Source organism: Haliaeetus albicilla, chromosome W (assembly GCF_947461875.1).
Source record: "Haliaeetus albicilla chromosome W, bHalAlb1.1, whole genome shotgun sequence".
NCBI lineage: Eukaryota > Metazoa > Chordata > Aves > Accipitriformes > Accipitridae > Haliaeetus > Haliaeetus albicilla.
The window spans coordinates 40,202,052-40,208,051 of record NC_091515.1 but is presented as its reverse complement, the minus strand read 5'-3'; the positions used below and the strand labels follow the sequence as shown (position 1 = coordinate 40,208,051).

General features: G+C 40.3%; 1 protein-coding gene across 3 annotated transcripts in view; it reads left to right on the top strand.

Moving 5' to 3' along the window:
- Positions 1-506: 506 nt before the first annotated feature.
- LOC138683374 (amyloid-beta A4 precursor protein-binding family A member 1-like) overlaps positions 507-6,000 on the top strand; it is a 145,194-nt gene continuing 139,700 nt past the window's right edge. For all 3 annotated transcript variants that reach the window (XM_069775086.1, XM_069775084.1, XM_069775083.1), the window contains exon 1: positions 507-649. The gene's annotated coding sequence lies outside the window, so the exon portion shown is untranslated. The remainder of the gene's footprint in view (positions 650-6,000) is intronic.

Here is a 6,000-nt window from a genome sequence, read left to right as displayed (position 1 = left end):
AGCAACAACTGAAAACAGCAGTGTTATCAACATTCTTCTCATACCTAACTCAAAACCATAGCACTGTACCAGCTACTAGGAAGACAATTAACTCTATCCCAGCTGAAACCAGGACAGTTTTTTAGGGGAGAGAAATAAAACAAACTTGTCAAAGTGCACATAGGAAGCTTTCTACTGTAGCGTGTTTTCCTGCATGGGCTCATAGTGACTAAAGCAAGCTGCATACGTACCCTTTCCTAAGCAACAGAATCCGATTTGATGCATTTGTTGCTCTTGCTGTTAGAGAGTGGCTATGACACTACACCATCCTCTTCTATTGGGGGAAGAAATAGCTAGTTTCCTGCGTGCATCAGCTGCGCCTACCTGAAAAAAACAGCTCATCCTGCACCCCTTTTCTCGGTGTGTTAGAGGCTGGAGAGAGAAAGCTGGTCACGTGGAGGGAGGCGGGGTAAGAGAGGAGTAGGCAGGAGCAGGCTCTGCTGGTGATTGTCAGAGTAGGAGGAGAAAGAAGATGGTGGAGTTGGTGATAGCAGCAGTTGAAGGAGAGGCTTGTTTCCTAGGTTTCCAGTTGTTATTTGTGCTGTCAATTTCACTGGTGTCATAATTGCTGTCCTGCGTGCTGAGGTAGTCCGCACGGAATCAAGTCAAGGTATAAGGCAGCTGTTCTCTTTAGAGCTTAACTAGATAGGGGGAGGATTGGACTAGGAATAAGATGGGCGGGGGGAAGGGAAGGGAATGGAATGGAATGGAATCTCTGTCGGTTACAAGTCTATTTGCATGTTGTACTGATCATAGTTGTTAAGCTTTCCTGAGGAAGGATAGGGCTCATTTGGAGTAACAGTAGGAGAGTCTGGATGGCTGCATGTAGAATCATGTGTATTGTGCTGGGGGTATATTATAATCTGTGATGTGTATAAACTGTGTAATGTTGTAGGAGTATACTCTTTGCTTCACAGGATTTCTTTTCAGCTAATGATGGTGCAATTGGAAAAAAAATGAGGCAATGGCGGCCATTAGCATCAGGAGTGCAGTGCTGGGGCAGGTACTTGGTGTGTAAATCATGCACCAATGAGAACATGGGAATGGATGACAGTAGGTTGTAAGACTCTGTGTATGAGAGAAATTTGCATCTGCTTTTTAAGCTGTAGCGAAAGATATAAAGATATATTAATGCCCTGGGTCCAGATGCAAATAGTGGCTTCAACAAATAACTATGTGCGCTGGGTTATTTTAATAATAGAGAGATGCATGGAATATTACTGTACAGAACTATTTATACTCTACCATAATTTTTCTTTTTATTCCTCCTCTGATTAAAAGGAGAAATGGAGGTCAAGAGGAAACTAATTGAGGAGCAAGCAAAACATGGTTGCAACAAGACAGGGAGTGAAGATGTGTCCTGACAGGGTCCTACTAGACTGCTGGCTTGTGGGAGGGGTTCAAGGGAGAGGAGACCTTCCCACCCCTATTTGTAAGCTTCCCTTATCTTTGAGTTGGGAGAGGGAGCTAATCAGCTGTTAGTATCAAATACTAATTTTAGGAAAGGGAGACCTCTTGATTCTTCCTGGAGGAGCATCTGTATAGCTTCTGGTGCGATTAGGGTGTGGATTGCTTAAGTTATCTTCCTGATTGGTGCAGCCATAAATATTTTACTTTTTTTTTCTAGGAAGTTTAGTCTTAACAGAAGCCATTTACTGCAGCTTGTTTCACTGTCATCTCATGTAGAGCTGCATTTGGAAAGAGACTGAGGACTTGAGCCTGGGATGAAAGAATTATTTTTTTTCCTTTCCCTTTTTGTGGCCTTATTGGGCTGTAGAATTATAGTTTATCTTAGCATGCCCTATGGATCTGACTGTCATAGCCACTAAGAAACTAAAGTAGAAAGGCTGGAAGGCATAGATTTTTCCCAAACTCTGCATATTATTAAGGGTGAGCTAATGTGGGTGTGGGGCAGATCAGACGTAGCATTAACTCTTATCTTTACTATGTGTTACCTTATGTCAGGTGATAAGAATACATCTATATGGCAAGGATTTTGTTTATTCTTTTTAAACATGGCTCACAGGCTCCCAAACAACTTGCTCCCTAACATATTCCAGTCACAATGGTTTAAATTCTACTGCATTGCATTCAAAATCTGAACTGACTGTCCTTATCTCTGCAGCCTGTACCTGTCATACTTCCAGAAATGGATGTGTAATATATTTTTTTACAAATGCTGAAAATAGCAAAGAATGTTTATTTTCTAGGTATTGCAATTGTGATATACAACTAATAAAAAATGAGGTGCATGTTTACCTTTTGAGTCAAAAAAGGCCCCCCAAAAAGCCCACCTCTGTGAGTGCACAGAAGTATGCTTACTTAGCATTTTTAATTGCAGTAATTTCTAATGGTGTATGTAGCTCTTCTGTCCAGCTAGTTCAAAACAGATTTTATATTTTTCTGTTTGTTTCAGCTTTTCCTCCAACTCTTAATTTAAAATAGGATATTATAAGATTTTCAATAATTAACTATGTAAGAATTCAAGATTGTATGCCTGTGTAGTTGTTCAAATCTTGTTCTTGTTAGTTCTATGGAACCACAGTCTAAATAGAGGAAGAAACAGTTGTTTGTTCTGTTTAAAAGAAACAACTGTTTCTTTCAAAAACTATTCCTTACTACTTGCGAGTGACTGCCACCACTTCTAAGGACAGTTACTGAGTGATTCTGTTCTGTCAGTGTATTTGTATATTTACACTGAAAAGTTAAGTCTCCAGTAAGTATTAATGCAAGACTGTGGAGAAAACTGTACAAAAGCAGTAAATCCAGCATTCTAATACATTTTTAGAAGGATTTTATGTGCGTCTAATGGATGAAATGCAAACCAGTTTGTTTGGAAGAGGAAAAGCAGCCTATGTTTATTGGGGGGGTGGAGGATGTAATTTGGTTGTGGTGGGGTTGGGGGAGATTTGTGGTGGTTTGTTTTTTGTTTTTCTGGTTTTGGGGTGTTTGGTGTTTTGGTTTGGGTTTTTTGTTGTGTTTTTTTTTTTTTTTAAGAGGTTTATGAGCTTCAAGGCCAAACTGTTTTACCAAGTAATGGCTGACTGAGGCTAGTTGTATTCTATGAATCCTATAATTCATGGTCTAGGTTTACTGGACCTTTTTAGATGTAGTTCAGTGATACACTTATCTTATATTCATTGTTCTCACTTAAAATACCAGTATTGTTTTTCTGACTATTCTGTCTTCTAACAGATGCAAGGCCAGCCTTTTATAAGGCTATTATAGACAGTGTTCATAGATTGGCCTTTCGGTTAAAAAAAACCTGAAAGAATGCCAGGGAAAGTAGATTTAGTACAGCTTGCTATCAAAAAAAGATAGCTGTGGTGTATTGTATTGGAGGGAAGAGATGTCCTGTTTAGAATTACTCTTTCAGTTTTATATTTACTTTAATACAGTATCCATAGCTCCTTTTGTTATAGAATAAAACAGTTCAGGTGGAAAGGACCTACAACAATCATCTAATCCAACTGCCTGACCACTTCAGGGCTGACCAAAAGTTACAGCATGTTATTAAGGGCATTGTCCAAATGCCTCTTAAACACTGACAGGCATGGGGCATTGACCACCTCTCTAGGAAGACTGTTCCAGTGTTTGACCACCCTCTCGGTAAATAAATGCTTCCTAATGTCAAGTCTGAACCTCCCCTGATGCAGCTTTGAACCATTCCCACGCGTCCTGTCACTGGATACCAGGGAGAAGAGATCAGCACCTCCCTCTCCACTTCCCCTCCTCAGGAAGCTGTAGAGAGCAATGAGGTCACCCCGCAGCCTCCTTTTCTCCAAACTAGACAAACCCAGTGTCCTCAGCCGCTCCTCATAGGACATGCCTTCCAGCCCTTTCACCAGCTTTGTTGCCCTCCTCTGGACACATTCAAGGACCTTAACATCTTTTTTAAATTGTGGTGCCCAGAACTGTACACAGTACTCAAGGTGAGGCCGCAACAATGCTAAATACAGAGGGATAATCACCTCTCTTGACCAGCTGGTTATGCTGTGTTTGATGCACCCCAGGATGTGGTTTGTCCTCTTGGCTGCCAGGGCACACTGCTGACTCATATTGAGCTTACCATCAGCCAGCACCCCCAGATCCCTTTCTGCAGGGCTGCTCTCCAGCCACTCCTCTCCCAATCTATACTTGTGTCCAGCATTACTCTGTCCCAGGTGCAGAATCTGGCATTTGTTCTTGTTAAATTTCATGCCACTGATGATTGCCCAATGCTCCAGTCTATCCAGATCCTTCTGCAAGGCCTCTTGTCCCTCGAGAGAGTCAACAGCACCTCCCAGTTTGGTATCATCAGTAAACTTGATGTCATCTCCAAATGTGTAGTTAGAAGTTTGTAATTCCTTATATCTTTGGCAAGAATGGGAGCATTCTTCGCATTTTATTGTTTTATAGCTGTCCCAATGTATATTTAGATAATAGGAAGTAATGCTTTGGAGGAGATTCTGTGATGCTGAATGTGATGTAGTGATGCCTGAGGTGAAAATTCTGGTGTAGTGAATTGTGCCCTTCCTCGCTATTCCAGGATGGATAAAGTGGGTATGGATTTTCTGAGGTAAATATGAAAGTCTTTTGCTGTGTGTGGATATTAAAAAATCCATAATGCTTTTAATTAAGAGAAATCTTGCTGCTAATTTCTAGGCTAAGCTTTGTGAGAATTTAACCAAGGAACAGCTATTAAAAGCATGATTTATCTGAATTGATTTTTGCAGCGGAGGATCCACAGGGGACATCACACACAGACCAATGTGATCAAGTGAAGCCCATTTACTATAACTTTCAGCACAGTTATATACCCTATGCGCTTATGCACGCGCCTTATACAATGCTCTGATTGGTACAATATCCCGTTTCACGTGGCGCTATCTTATCCTTTATTGGCTGCTCAAGCTTCTTCACGAGGCATCTTGCGGTTGCTTATCTTGTTCTTTGGCATCCAGGAGTTGTTTGTGAGGCTTTTCTTATCTTCCTTTTCTCAGCGTACAAGGACACAGTGTCCTTGTACGCTTCAGCACTTTGTATGCTTATGCTTCGTTCCCAGCTAAAGGCTGGATTGCTCACATGTCCTCGCCCAGCCAAGAAATCCTCAACAATTTTAATGGAACAAGGGGTTGACTTTTTCTTTGTTAGTTTAAGCCATAGACATACAATATTTATTATTCTTAAATTAAGAAAAATCAAGCTATAAAAGCCTGCAACATGAGAATTATGTTTGCCTATGAAATGTTCTTAACCTTCTGTTATTACAAGTAGCACTTATTAGTACTAGAGCAGAGATGAAAGGCATGAGTATGGGTGGGGGAATAGAATCTCATTTTTTTCTTTTCTTTTCTTTTTTTATTTTTTTTTATTTCCTGTATTTAACATAAAGCCATTTGTAGTGCTTTAATTCGTTTTATGTTGTGGGGTGGGTTTTGGTTTGTTTTTTTTTTTTTTAATGGGAAATGCTTTGACATATTTGCTGATGGCAAAATAAGGGCAATAGATAGTAAACCTAAAAATATCAGATAGCAAAAGTAATGTGTATTCATTGCCATGTTGCTGCATAAATGTGAGGACAGGATTAGAATCTAAAACAAATTCCCACCTTTTAAAAAAATGTTTCTAGATTAAGTTTTTGGAGTCCTTCAGGCTGCCGAAATCAAAACAGAGGCTAAAACTTATCTCTTGTCTTTGTGCCTAGGTATTGCAAGCCATTTTTTCCTTTGTACATGAATAGCTCTATTGACTGTAATTGGTTTTGATTCTTACTAGACTGTGCATGAGAATTGCAACCCCCCCCAGGTGTTCCTGATAGTTTAATGTATTGTCGTGGTTTAACCCCAGCCAGCAACTAAGCACCACGCAGCCGCTCACTCACTCCCCCCCATCCAGTGGGATGGGGGAGAAAATCAGGAAAAGAAGTAAAACTCCTGGGTTGAGATAAGAACGATTTAATAGAACAGAAAAGAAGAGACT